The sequence below is a fragment of the Macaca thibetana genome, chromosome 8 (assembly GCF_024542745.1).
Source record: "Macaca thibetana thibetana isolate TM-01 chromosome 8, ASM2454274v1, whole genome shotgun sequence".
Classification (NCBI taxonomy): domain Eukaryota; kingdom Metazoa; phylum Chordata; class Mammalia; order Primates; family Cercopithecidae; genus Macaca; species Macaca thibetana.
The window spans coordinates 53030844-53047122 of record NC_065585.1 but is presented as its reverse complement, the minus strand read 5'-3'; the positions used below and the strand labels follow the sequence as shown (position 1 = coordinate 53047122).

Here is a 16279-nt window from a genome sequence, read left to right as displayed (position 1 = left end):
TTTTACTAGAGACAGGGTTTCACCATTTTGGCCAGGTTGGTCGTGAACTCCTGGGCTCAAGCAATCCACCTGCCTCAGCCTCCCAAAGTGCTGGAACTACAGGTGTGAGCCACAGTGCTTGGCCAAAATTTTTAATATTACTGCAGCCTGTTAGTTTAGCTTCAGCAAATGCCTGTTTGGGGTATCTTATATCTAAAATGTATTTAAAAGCACTAAAACATAGCAGTCAAAACCAAGAAAGACTTAACGTGCAGCCTTGACTAGCACTACATAGAACAGTGTTTAGGTTAAAGAATGCAGCTGCCATAAAACAACAACAAATAAAACAGAAAACACAAACAAATTGGATTGGATGACAGTAAATATCTGGATGCATGGAATAATAAATGACGGGAGTAACCATGAAGCCCAGTGAGGTCTTCAGAATGAGATGATGTTTAAGCATCTGATTTTATGACATTATGCAGGGAAGAATAAGAATATACTCAACCAAGCGCTGGGCAGAGGGTATGTGGGATGGATGTTAAATGGATTGGACCGGGAAGTCCTGACAATGGCCTTCAAGAACCCTCCATGATCTAACTGCCCCTCACGCTCCCTGCTACTCTCTGGTCTCATCTCCAGGTGCTCTTCCATCCTCATACCAATCTAACCCGGCCACGCTGTCTTTCCTCCTGTTCCTCAAACAATCCACACCACACTCCAGCCTAAGTGTCACTCCCTCTGCCCGGAAGGCGCTTCCCCCATATAGCTCTACATGGTCCCTTCCTTCACCTCCCCTCAAATCTCTGCCCAAAAGTCCCTTCTCAAAGAGGCACATTTCAAACACCCAAATTGTAACTGTAACCTGACCCCTGCCCCAACAGCCCTATAGACTCTCCTTATCCTGACTGATTATCCATAATTATCACCATCCAACAAACCACAGAGCTCACTTATATTTTATGTTTAGCATTTATTGTCTGCTTCTGTTCACTCCCACCCCACCCACCCCACATACACTAGAAGGTAAGTTCTACGAGGGCAAAAAATGTTGCCTGTTTTATTCACTGATTCATCCCAGTAACCAGAAAAAAGTATAGCATGTATTAAGAGTTCAATAAGTACTTTCTGCATGACATAAAATGAATATATGACTTACAGACCTACCTATCATAACTGAGCTATGGGGTATTTTTCTGAAACATGCACCATCCATACTAAGTGTGAAACATTGTACTAGGCACTATGGGTTTAAAAAAAAAAAAAAAAAAAAAAAAGGTATAAAGGAAGAAAAGACAAGAGTCCTTGACCTCAAACAATTTGCTCCAAAATTGCCTCCTAGGTTATTTTAGGATACCACACCCACTTAATCTTATCCACCCACTTCCTCCAACATCTGCTACAGACCTGCGTAAATTGCACAAGTTTACAATGGAAAGGAAACATGTCAGGGATCTGAGCTCTGAGCAGCTGAGTAGTCCTTTAAGAAAAGTTCTCACATAATTTTTTTAACAACTCCATTGCACAGCTTATCAAGAAGGACCAGATAAAAAAGTATAACTTGTGTATGCTCAATATCTGCTGTTATTAAAATGTTGTCAAATGTTTAGCTCACCAAATGAACTAATTCAAATGATCCATTTTCAATAAACAATTAACTTCAAATGTAAACATTTACAATTGATAATGACTGCTTAAACGAACATTCAATACACTTTTTTCAGACGTTTTAGGACTTCCAGTTTCCTCAAAATATGAATGAGGTGTCAGTAAATGACAGTTAGGCCCTATTTCCTTTCAGTTTTATCAAGGAAAAAGTGTGTCAGATCATTATTAAACCCTGTGTATGCAATGTGATTTAACAATGACCAAAGGTTGTCATGGATTTTAATTCCTAAAAATACTGCAACTGGCAGGGTATGGTGGCTCATACCTGTAATCTCACCATTTTGAGAGCCCAAGGCAGGAGGACTACTTGAGCCCAGGAGTTCAAGACCAGCCTGGACAACACAGTGAGACCCCATCTCTATTTAAAAACATTTTTTAAATATATACTACAACATCTGTTTTAAAGTTTATTGTGGGAGGAAGAGAGGGTGGGGTGGGGAAAAGTAAGAAGATAGAGAGAAAGACAGAACCATATATTTGACACCCTACCTGTTCTTTGTAGGGTGAGATGATGTTCATTTTACATAAGTACATTGTATCTAATATGTCCTTTAATATAGCCTAAGAAAGCAAGTTTTGTGAAGGTGACAAAGAGCTGTTTCTATTATTGGAATCTGAAAAACGTGAGAGAAATGGCCAAAATAAAGGCCATGTTGGCCAAATAACTAAAATTGAAAATAATTACAAATTGGATATTATACAAGATAATGGTCATTGTCCTTAAGAGACAAGAAAAGAGAAATCCAGCAGTGTAGTTTGCAATATTACAGCGCCTAAGCCAAACAAATTAAAATTTGTGGCACAGTGGCTAAGTCACATGTGACTCTGTATCATGCAGGTCTCTGGAGGCCTGTGGCCCAGCACACCCAGCACAGATTAGCAAAATGTACCTATCTCACCTGATCAGCTGGTTTTTCTTTCCCTCTCTGTCTAGTGGAACACAAATACTACCTAAGTCTCTGTATTTGTGGCATCCTGCAGAAGAGAATGAAAATACATATAAGGTGTGGACAGACAATATCTGTCACAGCCTACAAAGTTTCCCAAAGGCTGTTTTGCAGCAAGGCAACTATCTTTTTCGAATTACTCTCAAACCACACAAGTCTATCACTCCTCTAAGATGGTGTTAAGAATTCAACTGGGGCTTACCTAAGGAAAATGATACATCTTAGGATGTAAAGTCAGATGCTTTATTCTGAACTGTGATGCCCACCTCCCAATCTTCTGTGGCCTTTTTCTGTGGCCTACTCTCTCTTTTTCTGACATTCCAACAAGAATACAGCAGCCATAAATGTGACTTCTCTTACACAACATGCAGATGTTAACAACTCTCTACAGTTCTGTGGGACATCAAAAACCATTTCAAGAATCTCATAAGTGCTGACTAAACTTGCCTGAATTACCCACACTACCTCCTCCACATTCCTTAAGCATTATTTGTTTTCGTGAATATCTGTAGGCAGAACATAAAACATAATCTACCAACTGAGGAGGGGGAGAACCTCTAGCTCAAAACAAATACCAAATAACTTATCCAACCTATATATTCAAAAAATTATGCCTAACACAATAAGTTGAACTCTAATTAGATATTCAATCCCCAACACTATCTGCTCCTACTCACAATCCCACAATCCTTCTACAGAAAGTTTGAGAACCTAAACATTACCTCATAGACTATGAAAATAGTTGAAGGATTGTTCTTGCTATTAAGTGCATAATTCATGCAAAAACTAAGAAACTCCTTATTTTGTCCATTAGGGTACATTTAAAAAATTATCTTTGAAAGGCTTATGTCTAATAACCATGCAACTAGTAAAGTTACTATTTTATGAATTAAAACTCTTCATTGTAACCTTCATATAACCACAATTTGCATTCCAATTAATAAGGCAGTTTGGCTTCTTCAATGTTAAAAATGTGTTGAGGAAAAAAAAGAAAATACACAGATATTTAAAGTAAATGATATAATGTTATTTGTAAAAGAAATCAGGCCGGGCGCGGTGGCTCACGCCTGTAATCCCAGCACTTTGGGAGGCCGAGGCGGGCGGATCACGAGGTCAGGAGATCGAGACCATCCTGGCTAACACGGTGAAACCCTGTCTCTACTAAAAATACAAAAAATTAGCCGGGTGTGGTGGCGGGCACCTGTAGTCCCAGCTACTCGGGAGGCTGAGGCGGGAGAATGGCGTGAACCCGGGAGGTGGAGCTTGCAGTGAGCCGAGACTGCACCACTGCAATCCAGCCTGGGCGACAGAGCGAGATTCTGTCTAAAAAAACAAACAAACAAACAAACAAACAAAAAACAAACAAAAAAGAAATCAAATTCACTGAGATACATTTTTGTTAAGAAGAAGAAATCAGGGGGAGGAAAATCTAGGTTGTTTTACCGGGCATAGATTTTGCCATATAATTCCTTGAGTATTTTTTCTTAAATAATTATAGACCAAGAGCAACAAACTACAGATGCTAAGTGCTACTATCATGGTAATATTTTAAGTGTTTTATTAAGAAGATAACAGTACCAGAAAAGGATTTCCAACTGGACACTGCCAACTGTTTAAATGTTCCTTGAAACTATCCCAAAAGTTTTATTATGATCCCTATGTAAGTGATAGATCAGGTACCTATTAAATGCTGGGCACTGGGCTGGGTCTCTTAATAAATTATCTCATTTAATTTTCACGAAATCCATGGCTCTAAGGTATTAATTTTTCCTTTCAACAGATGAGAAACATACGCTAAATAACTGGTTAAATAGGAGGTTAAATAACTGCTCAAAATTAAACATCAAGCAAATGGCCAGGCCAGAATCCAACAGACATTTTTCTGATCTTAAAACTCATGCTAATTCCAATTCAACATGGTGCGTCTATGGATTTAAAGGCTCATCTCATTCCTTTCAGGGTTAGTGTCCACTAAGTGCACGACACACAACAGCTCAAGTTATCCTTTTAAAGGGGGCAATTTAGATCATGTCACTACCTAGCTTAACCCTCTGATAGCTTCCAGACACACTTACAATAAATCCCCAACTTCTAGCAATGGACTGGCCCCTGAACTTGGCTCAAGCTACCCTGACCTTTGAAAATGCCAATCGTTTTCATCTCAAGGCTTTACAGTTGCTATTCCTCTGCCACTAAATCTTCCCATCACTCAGCTCTTAGCAAAAATCTCACCTATTTAAAGGTGTCTTCCTTGACAATCCAATCGAAATGAACTCCCCACCTAATAAGTCACTCTCCAGCCTTTTTTTTCATTGTACTTATCCCTATCTGAAATCATCTTGTTCATATTTCTGTTTCTTTGTTTATTGTCTGTCTCCTCCCAGTTCCAATACAAATGCCTGAAGAGGAGAGACTTACCCGTCTTGCTCACTATTGATTCCTCAGCATCTATAACAGTGTCAGACCCATAGCGTGAGCTCAATAAATAAATATTTGTTAAATGGATGACTGAACTCTAGGTGCCATGGAGACACAAACATAATTAGATACCAGCCCAACCCTCGAAAAGTGTTCAATCTATAAGAGGACAACCATATGAATGATTCCACAAGGCAAAATGTTTTAAGTGCCATATGTGAAATAACAAAGTAGTGTGTGGTTTCAAATAAGAAAAAAAATTAAAAATTATATACCAACATAATATTTAAAACTACTTATTAATTTCATCACAAAAAAGAGAGGAAGATAAATTGAGAGAATACATACACACACATTCTCTCTTGCACGCTCTCTCTCTCTCTCTCTCACACACTCTCTCTCTCTCTCTCAAGTTATTCCTCAGAGCGGAAATGCTCAGTTCAGACACGGCTTGGAAGATATAAACATCATTGAAATTCAAAAGCAGTTCTGAAAGAGAGGATGCCTCAATTGGTATGCAAGGGATGTTTCCTCCCCCTGAATACATTATGAACTTGCAGCATGCTAATATGCCATGCTATCATAAGCACCAGATGGGGCAGTAGGCAGTACATGTCCCATCAAACCTCAAGAAGATGTATTAATGTTCATGCTCTTTAAAAAAAAAAAAAAAAAATCCTTTGCCTGTGTCCCTAGACTTCCACATTTCTTAGTATTCAGTCACTTTCTCTCAAAGCACAGTCCTCCAGGGCTGCTCCTCTTCACCAGATGGTGCCAGGAATCATTTCAATCTATTTTATCACAGGAGGCAAAGGCCACAAAGCGTGTCAGACTACACTTACTGAAGGCCTACCAAGCACAAAAGAGAACAACAGAAGATACGGGAGACATCAGAAATAAATCTTCTCGAGGCACTACCAATGAAACATTTTTTAATTACACTGAATGCTTATTTATGTTGAACAGAGAAAAATAAAAGAAAATCTTTGTATATCTAAACTTCCAAGACTAACAATATTACTGTGAAACTGAAGTCTACCTAAATATTCTATAAAGAGGATTGGGTAAACTCTAAAAATTATGAATAATCAGAAGGTGTCCTCAAAACGAGGCAAAGGCATAATAATGGTACCTCAGTGCACATAAATAGACTCATTTGTTTAAAAGTAACTATCAAAACAAACCAACAAACCAGAATTTAAGTCGAAAGGCACCCTCTCTTGATTCTCAGTCAACTTAGCTGTGTGGGCATCTGAATACACTGTCAGAAACCAAGGCATAATTAAACAAATACATAATTTGTAATCTCTCAAGTATTTTTAAAAATACATCATTTAAAATAAATCATATTTCTCTACACAAGTCCACAGAAATAAAAAGAAAAAATAAAATTAAATGAACAATACTGATTTCCATACTTTTAGGACCTAACCTGGCTTATGTATGACCAAAAAGGGGCATTATCTCTAGAATATAAAAGGACCCAGAAAATATAATTTACAAAAGTGGGTTCCCCACTTGAATATGCTTAAGAATCCTCTGAGAAACTTGTTCAAACACAGATGACTGGGTCTATCCCCAGAGCTTCTGACTCAGTAGGCTTGGGGTGGGGCAGAGAATTTGTGTTTCCAACAAGTTCTCTGGTGAAGCAGACACTGTCGGTCCCCTTGACCCCATGTTGAGAACGTGGTTACACCATCCTGTACCATGCTTCCAAAGTGCTTGACTGACCCTGTAAGAGTCTTTAATCTGTTGAGAAAATTGGCAACATTCTTGTATCAGGAAACTCAATGGATAAGCTAAACTGACCTTCCAATAATTTTTATAATGCATGAATTAAGAGAAATGCTTACAAAGTATCTGCCAAATTAGCAAAGATTATTCTTTTAAGATATACTAAAACTCAAAAGTCTTACTCTATTCCTTTCAAAGGATCCAACATAAGTGTTGAAAAAATGATAAAAGGGCAGAAACATTTAAAGAGAGCAGCAATTAAAATCATTCAAATTTTTAAAGAAAACATATTATATATAGAATGGATTATTCCAGCAATCACTCCAGAGTCTTTAAGATAAATTTTACTTGTCTATCAAATTGTTACTTATCTAGAAACTATTGGCTAAATTTATCATGTAAAAGATAAAAATATTTCATTAAGATTTCTCTTTTGATAAAATCTTACCCAGTATACCTGATGAGAGACTGAAACATTATACCCATCTTCCACTAGGTGACAAGAATGAAAAATGGCCAAACTACAGAAAAATGCCCAGGCGGAGGGAGAGTTCATTTCCAAAATATCACACACACTGTCAAAAGTCCTTTGTTTCTAATTTTAGTAATTATGCCAGAAAGTTTTAAGTGTTGTATGTTGCATTATACTTTTAGCAAGTATAATCACGATAAACTACATTCAATTTTAACTAACATGCAGCTAACCACCAATAAAGTTGTGGGCCACAAAATAAATGTGTTTTCCTTAACTCTGAAAGAAAATTCTCATTCGTAAAGACCACTTACTGAACATTTTTGTAAGATTCATTTCTTAATTTTTCCCCTTGTTAATTAACATGCTTTGTGTAATATTTCTTTCTTTTGAAATCTTCATGAGTCCCAGTCTACGTCTCCTCCACTCACTTATTCATTAAGCAAATATTTGCTGATTGCCCACTCTATGCCAGGCTCACAGGTAGCCTAGAATGGAATTATTAGAACTAGAAAATCAAGATCTGAATGTAAATGGCAACTTTATCAAGGCGAGTTGGTGATGCTTACAATGTCTATTTTAAACAGTGAAGAAAAGAAGCTGTATCTTGGGATAACACAAAACTGAAGTAAAAGGTTATGCAGAATTCAGCTCTCCAGCAAAACCACCTACAATGAAACATGAAAATCAGTACGGGTGGGGTGGGGAAGAACTGAGGTATAGACTCAGTGATGTAAATTGATGCCACAAATTAAAAGTGCTATTTATTAGTACCTGAAAAAAACAAAACAAAAAAAAAACAAGACAGGCTTTTCAGGCTCTCACTGAAGCATGTGCTGTATTATGTGATCACCATTCTAAGTTTGGTTATCTGGTTTCCACATTCACAAATGACTGAGATGTGTAAAAGGGTGGCACACTGATAGAGAAGGGGTAAACAGCTGACACAAAGATGAGACAGAAAATCCTATCAAGTGTAGACAAAACTCAGAAAATCTCATCTAACCTAGACAACGTGCATCAAGCACAACACTTGGCACTGTTTTGTGTAGGGTTAAACACCGTCCCCTACTTTTTAACTCCAGGGAGCATCGCCATCTACCTTTAATAACCTCTTTATACAGGTACACAGCTTATCTACAATCACTATTGCCATCCTGTGAAAGTTAGCAAGGCAGAATAACTGTTTCTACTTCTAAAACAAAGAGAGTGAAACTCTGGCAGACTGTAAACTGACATGTTCACAGTCACAACACTAAATGGAAGAGTACTGATGCACACTCAGGCATTGACATTCTCGATTCTCCGTGTTTTTGATAGATGGCCTCATAAAATATAATATATTAATTGCTCATAATATAAACCCAAGTCACAAAGCTAAAGATAAAATACATTCAGCACAGGGCCAGGCGTGGTGGCTCATGCCTGTAATCCCAGCACTTTGGGAGGCAGAGGTGGGTGGATCACGAGATCAGGAGATTGAGACCATCCTGGCCAACATGGTGAAACCCCGTCTCTATTAAAATACAAAAAAAATATTTATATATATTAGCTGGGTGTGGTGGCACTCAACTTTAGCCCCAGCTACTCGGGAGGCTGAAGCAGGGGAATTGCTTGAACCCGGGAGGTGGAGACTGCAGTGAGCCGAGATTGAGCCACTGCACTCCAGCCTGGGGACAGAGCGAGACTCCGTCTCAAAAAATAAACAAATTTAAAGAATAAAAAAATACGCTCAGCACTAACTGATCAGCTTGTACGAAAACCATAGTCACTCAAAATGATTAGTAAATTCAACAATTTTAAACAAGTGAATGAAAAGTAACTATGGCTTAAAGAGATAATCTTGCTTTCGAGAAACACTACAAAATGATTCAATTCTCCAAGAGCTTTCGGGAAAAAGTTTATTAACTTCACAATGACATGGTACCAAATGTTTTACACTCAGAAAATATGATCAAAATACAGATAAAGATAAAAAACCAAATGGAAACACATGCCTCTATGTAGTAAGTAGTTAAACAATGTCAACAACAGGTAACTCTTCCTTTCAAAGATGTTCTTCAGAAAAATTCCTAAATTGTACAAAATAGAAAAGGTTTTGAAAACCTAGTCATGCCTACACTTACCAACTTTGGGAGGCACTTTGTGTTTGTACTAATTTTTTTTTTTTTTTTTGGAGACAGGGTTTCACTGTGCTGCCCAGGCTGGAGTGCCGTGGGGCGATCATAGTTCACTGCAAACTTGAAGTTCTAGATGCAAGCGATCCTCCTGCCTCAGCCTCCAAAGCAGCTAGGACTACAGGCACGTGCCACCACGCCTGGCTTCCACTTTATTGTTTAGCAAGCAAACACTGGTATACAAAGAATGCCTGGATAACTAAAAAGTTGGGTTTTGCCTCTGACTTCTATCACTTTCTATATTTTATAAATCAGCTACATATTTGGAATATTCTAGGAAGTCAGAAGAAAATAAATATTGAATACAAAGTTTAACAAGTGTTTTCTATAGACAAAAATATTTGTTTTGATTCCCTCTATGTATTCTGTCTGTAGGCTACACAAATATAATGTTAAAGCAAAAAGAAAGAAAATAAATGTTAACAAGCCCTTCAAATGAAGTGTTACTGTAACTGCTAAGCATATAGGTTCAGATACAACTATAATAACTAAGAAACAATGTCCATTTCACAGAGTAAATGTCAGGATCACAGCCTTTCTTCCTTCCTGTCTTATCCTCATCAGGACATATTTAAGCATTTCAAATTCAGGAATATATAAATTGTTACCTCAGTACCCTCAAATTTTACTATGTATTTTCCTCCTAATAACCTGAGAATCATTAAAGCAAACAAGTCCTGAGGAAGGTGGTGAAGTTAAATCAGGGAAAGTTCAAACATAAAATGCGAGACTCTCAGAAGCACAGCAATTGTCTTTTTTAAAGTTAGCACTCCCATCAAAATCATCCCAGATTGTGAAAAATGCTCAGTTTATTTTGTCAAACTCTTTAAGACTCTTGTTAAAATCATAAACACATGATAAAGACACCCTCCTACATCCCTTCTTCCTAAAAAGCATTTCACCTAGCTGACTATATAGCTCTTAAAGTGAAACTCTTCCCAGTATCATGTTCTCACAGGTACTCTTAAAATTATTTTCTTCCATGAGCGTTGAGTACTCTGTATAATGTTAATAAACCACATAAAATTAAAAGAATCCCTCTAATAAAGTGAGCCAGACTACACTTATCACTTAGTCTTTAAAAGGGAAATGAGGAAAACAAAATCAAGCCTTCTAGAGAAAGCATCCCACAATTTTAAAAATCAACTGCTTTTTTTTTTTTTTTCTTGGCAGGAGGTGGGGGATGGCAGAAAAGATAGCTGCTTTCTTAAGAATGTACTCATCTACTGGTAACACTGTGCCTACTTTTCTAGGAGCTCCTGGGGGCAGAGCCATGGGTACCCAGCAGTCTCACCACCAAAAAACATGTTTTTTTTAAGCTACGCAATTTTTAACAATTTTGTTTGCCAAGCTGTTGAATATATTATTTGCTGTTCAATTTTCTACTAATCCAAAACACAGAAAACCATCCATCTGACCTTCCGATTAACAAAAGATAGCCAGGATGACCATATTCCAAAAGTCAAGAAAGGTGGTATTTCAGTTAATCTGTATAGCTTTGTCAGGGAGTAAATTTATGATTTCTTTTCTGTTCCTATATCTTCATGTGCCCTATGATTTCTATTAGGCTTTTCAAAATAATGACATTAAGTCTCCTGATGCCTATTATTTCCATTGTTCTCTTCCAAGAGGAAGAGTAACACACAGAGAAATAACCAGCATGCTAACCTGTTTTATCCAGGATCACTCTTGATGATGAAGGCTAATGCTTTTTCTGTTTTTTTTTTTTTTTTTTTTTTTTTTTCCAGCAAAAAGAACTCTACTTTCTCTGCTACTATAATTCAGATTCAGTTTCAAACATTCCTCTTTAAATGTTCCATCCAGCCTTCATTACAAAAGATCCTATCATCAAGTCACAACATACCAGACCCCTCTCAAAAATAAAACAAGGAAACAAAAAAAAGAATTCAAAGTCCAGGGAATCCCATCTCTACCATTTAACTTTACCTATGTCCTTGGGCAAACTGCTTAATTTATCTGATCTTCAGGTTTCAAATAGATCACATGGTAACAGAAACAATTTGCAAAGCTGTAGTGAAAATCAGAAAGTATATACAGTGCCTAGCCCATGGCCTGGCATATATAGGCTTTCAATAAAAGGCTGTTCTTAGTATACTATCAGAGATTTATTCCGTTCAGAGACAGCGGTTATATATTCCCTTTGAGATTAAGAGGATTTTCTGATTCCTTTGATTGGAACTCTATGGATTGAAAAATATAATTAAGCTAGACATTCTCAGAAAGTACATTTACATTAATATTAATTAATGCAAACAGCTGTTGGAGAAAGCCAGCACGATAAACCTGCTTCTTGGTCAGGTGTGAAATCCTATTGTTCTCAAGTTATGAGTCATTTAAGTTAATGACTTATTCCTCTAGATACGGTTAGCTACCAAAGAACTGCAACTGTACACAAAGAAATAGCTTTCAAGAAATACTACACCCACTGCCACACACAGAAATTAAAATCTAATAAAAACCAAAATGAATGCCCTATCCTTAGGATAAGAAAAACCAGCCAAAAAAATGCTAAGTTACATGAACTGAGATCCAATCTGCAGCAAGTAGAAGGAGACAGGCAAGGCATTCCAATAGGCGTTCGCTTAGCCCCTTGTGCGTCCTTCCCCTATATCCCTGACTCCTAATCCAGGTGGGTACCTCCGCTCTGGGCTCCTGCATGATCTACTATGTTCAGGCCCTGTTTACTTCTCTGCTGGGAACACTAGAACTCCAAATTTCTTGAGGGCATGGAGGGACTCAATCATGGTTACCTGGTATCTGACACATTTTGACCAACCTACCGAATTTCCTCATTACAGCAACTTTCTGTTGTCATAGCCTTACATTTTTGGTTCTGCTTAATACTCTCTTAATTAACTATATATAGGTTCTCTAATTCCCAAACAATTATAAAATAAATTTAATAGGCACACTTTTGCCATAGGCCAAGTGATTACTGTCACAGAATTTTCTCCCAGGTACCTCTGCAATCCTAGAGTGGGAGGGGAGAAAGCATAAGATGAGAGCAATCCAGGACTGAAGATAAAAGACAACAAAGTAAAACTGACACTAATATGCTAACATGATTTAATGTACATTTGAGATTTACAAATAGCATAGTAAAGAGAATGTCCTCAGAAGATCTTACTTTCATAAACTACCTGAACAAGTCCCTTAATCTCTAGGAGTCTCAGTTTCAACATCTGTAAACTGAAAGTGCTCACAAGATAAACCTTCAAGCTCTAAAATATATTTGTTCCCCTGATGGCTCAGAAGGCTTTTCAGAAAATTATAATTACAGCATCTTCTTTGCAAACATGCATTAACAGTGTAGTGATAAGACAGTTAATAAACACTTCTAGGCTATATAATGTCTACTAAGCAAATGTTTACTTTAAGAAATAAAAATAAGTAGTTGTCTTATGAAACCTTAAGATGTCATAACCATCACCCCCTTCAAGAAAAAGATTAAACAATTATCATTTTCAATAGACCATTAACTGCATAGGAAGATGCCCTGTGAAAGTTTCCAAATATCATTTTACACACATAAAACTAAAAGGCCAAGTACTCTGAAATATTAACAGAAAAGAATGTAAAGAGAAAAAGGGAGAGAGTTTCGGGGTTTGAAGGGAAGCTGGATTGTCTACATGTCTGCTACAAAAAAGTAATGCTGCACAATCTACATTTATAATTGGGTATTTACAACTTACATAGTTTTCTTCTATAGTTGGCACAAGGCTTGTTTGATACAGCAAAGAGCCTAATACAATGGCAAACCAACTTGCAAAGTAAAATAGAGTGTCAGTGAATGGACTGCTGTGAGTGTTTTTATTCTTGCATAATAGCATTTAGATGCATCTATTAAAAAAATAACCAAGTGCATTATCCAAATGTTCAGTTACTAGGGATACTAACAGTTGTCTGTCCATGGCAATTTCATTTCTGTTTTTTTACACAAATCATCGCTTGCAAGCATTGATGTTAAAAACAGAAAAATAGTCTAGTACACAGTGGCTATAAATGCCAAATCAATTTTCAGCAGATAATAAAGTCCATGTTTTACAATCAGCAATGCACTGTTTTACTACCCAAAAATGTAAGCTAATAATATATAGCTCTACTAAATGGAAAATGCAGATATGCTGTTAAAAAATGGGCCGGCTGTGAGAGGATGGATCATTTCTGCAGGGACCTTCTTAAAGCTATGTGTAAGTGTTTTGAAAATATCACATGATGTGGCCATGTGTTAAAAATTACAGCCAGTTAAGTTCTCTGCTAAGGAAAATATGTGGGCAATTTATGAAATGCACTCCAGGATGGAGATGTCTTAAGTAAAACCAGATTTTGAAAACAAACCTTTTTTTTCTCTCTTTTGGAAACTTGAACTTAAAAAAAAGTTCCAGGCACATCTGGAGAGCAGGACCATTGAGAAAGGGTGGTCTGACCTAATACTAGCCATCTTCTAAAAGAAAAAGCACTATTTCTGGGCTACAGGGACTGTGCTCACTTATTGTCCTTTTAAGGAAATAGTCCTGAAAGCATTTTGTAGGTCAACATATGTTCTTTGATAATATTATACAAAGATTCATAAAAATATAAGTGTTTCAGAAAGCTTGGAGTCACTGCCTCCTGAAACAATATAATGCCCAGGGTCTCCCAGCCTTCTCATAAGAAAACATTTTCCTTTTCTTAAACACAAGGATCTACTTGTTATAAAAGTAACAGGTAGTGAAATGGTATTTCTTTATAATAAGTTAAATAATTTTGAAATAATCTATTTCTTTAAAGCATGCTTAGCCTCTTTTGACTTTTATGGAATTCATTTTGAAACAATATGCTATCAACAGCTTTAAAAACATGTTTTTTAAAACCAAAATAGTTCTAGAAACCCTTAAACTAAGACTTTTTTACTTACCCACCCCCAAAGATTGGTGGTATGTCTGAATAAGATCAGTGTGTGCACATCTGTTTCCAAGGATCCTCAATTTTATTAAAAAAAAGGCCCTAGATATGACAATTGTTACATCATGTCTGAGACAACCAGGAATTAGTTCTGATACTTGAACTACCAAATGTATGTGTGTGTGTGTGTGTGTGTGTGTGTGTGTGTGTGTGTGTGTGTGTGTGTGTGGATACATAAATTAGTGATTTTTTAAGCAGTAGATGATATCGGAGTGCATAGAACACAACCTTTTAATCTTCTACACATAATGTCTTAATTAAAAATATAAAACCTGCCCAAGATGGCTAAATTGTCCATTAAAATGGGCCTATATGTATGGACTAAAATAAGCTAAAAACACATTTAGAGGTAGTCCATCCGATAGTAGAATTTAAAAAGTACAGATGGGTGTCAAAAATAGCCAAGTGTCAAATCTGCTCAAGTATCGCCATTCTGGCACATGCTCATAGTCACAGCTGTTAATATATTCTATGTATCCAAGTACAAGGTTTTCTAACACAGTTGATGAGAGAGAGAGAGAGAGAGAGAGAGAGAGAGAGAGAGAAAGCAATGCCCACACTTCAGGCTATTGCTGTAGAACCAGATGTATTAACAACAACACTAAAACAAACTTATCAATGACCCTAAATCCCTAAATATAGTTCAATGCTTTTTAAATAAGGGTGCTTTGAAGCTTAAAATAATGCTATTAGCTAGAATTTGCAAGGGTCCTAACTAATCTCTGTTACCTATTATAATTCACAAATGGCTTTGGTTTATTATGGGGTTTTGTTTTACAAAATTAACATATAGACTCTTCAAAATGCTGATAAATCAGATCATTTAACACATTTATTAACAGCATAAAAAGATTTGAATCATGACATAAACATCATATAAATGTGCTCAATATTCTGGTGAAATAAAAAACGCAGGCACTTTCACATTGATTCTGTATTATATACCCAGGGCACATTACATCTTTAGTTGCATGGTGCATATAAATCAAGATGAAAGCTTAAAGAGTTAAAATGACCTTTCAAAGACCTCAGTCATTGTCTTTTTGTAAATTGATTTTCCCCATAAGTCAGCTACATACATTACTAGTCTACTAATGAAAAAGTGCAATTCTGCCACAAATGCATCCTTTCTGCATATATATCAATAATGATTAGGATGGACTATGAGACACATCCTAAAGGGAAAAACATTCTTCAAACAACTGGCAATACCTACACACAACTGTGGCTGCAGAAAACTGGCAGATAATGTTTGAAAACACCATCTGTGAGGTGTACAAACTCTGTGACCAAGCACAGCCTCTTCTGCCTGTCCTACCCAAATACGCCGCACAAATCGGCCAGCTGGAGGATCTCTATCTGCCCTGTCTTTTTTATCTGAAGATAGGAGACTCCAAATTAAGCACAGGGCAATTTAGACAGTTTTTGAGAACAGCCGAAACAACCTTCCCCCAGCCAGCCTTCTCCATAAGCAGAGCCTTCACTGGCAACAATCATAGAAACACTCTGGGCTCCAAAGATAATATTTTTCAGAGGAAACTGACATGCACTAAATTTCCAGGACAACAGCTTCACTAATTCAGCAGGCTTTTTATTTTAATTAACCATTTCAATTATTTGTCTGATGACATCTAAGGGCTGTGATTTAGGACAAGACTGAAATTCCTTGTAGTTTCAAAGCTTCCTTCACTTTCTCTGACATAAACAGCTTTTTAAAGAGATCTTATTCCAGGATTCCGCCATAATCTGAAAACTCTCTCCACAGATGAAATTTCCAGGACACCAACTACAGATGATAGTCACAAAATCTTCAACAGAAACAATACTTCTTACTTGAGCTAAAACCCTCAAGTAAATTGCTCCGGCAAACATCTGTGGTTGTACGACCTCCTCAGGCTTTAAAACACATCTCCCAA

The 16279-nt window shown here is 36.9% G+C and overlaps 1 protein-coding gene across 6 annotated transcripts in view; it reads right to left on the bottom strand.

The window, feature by feature from the left end:
- RUNX1T1 (RUNX1 partner transcriptional co-repressor 1) overlaps positions 1–16279 on the bottom strand; it is a 148558-nt gene that overhangs the window by 91284 nt on the left and 40995 nt on the right. The gene's annotated exons all lie outside the window — the stretch shown is intronic.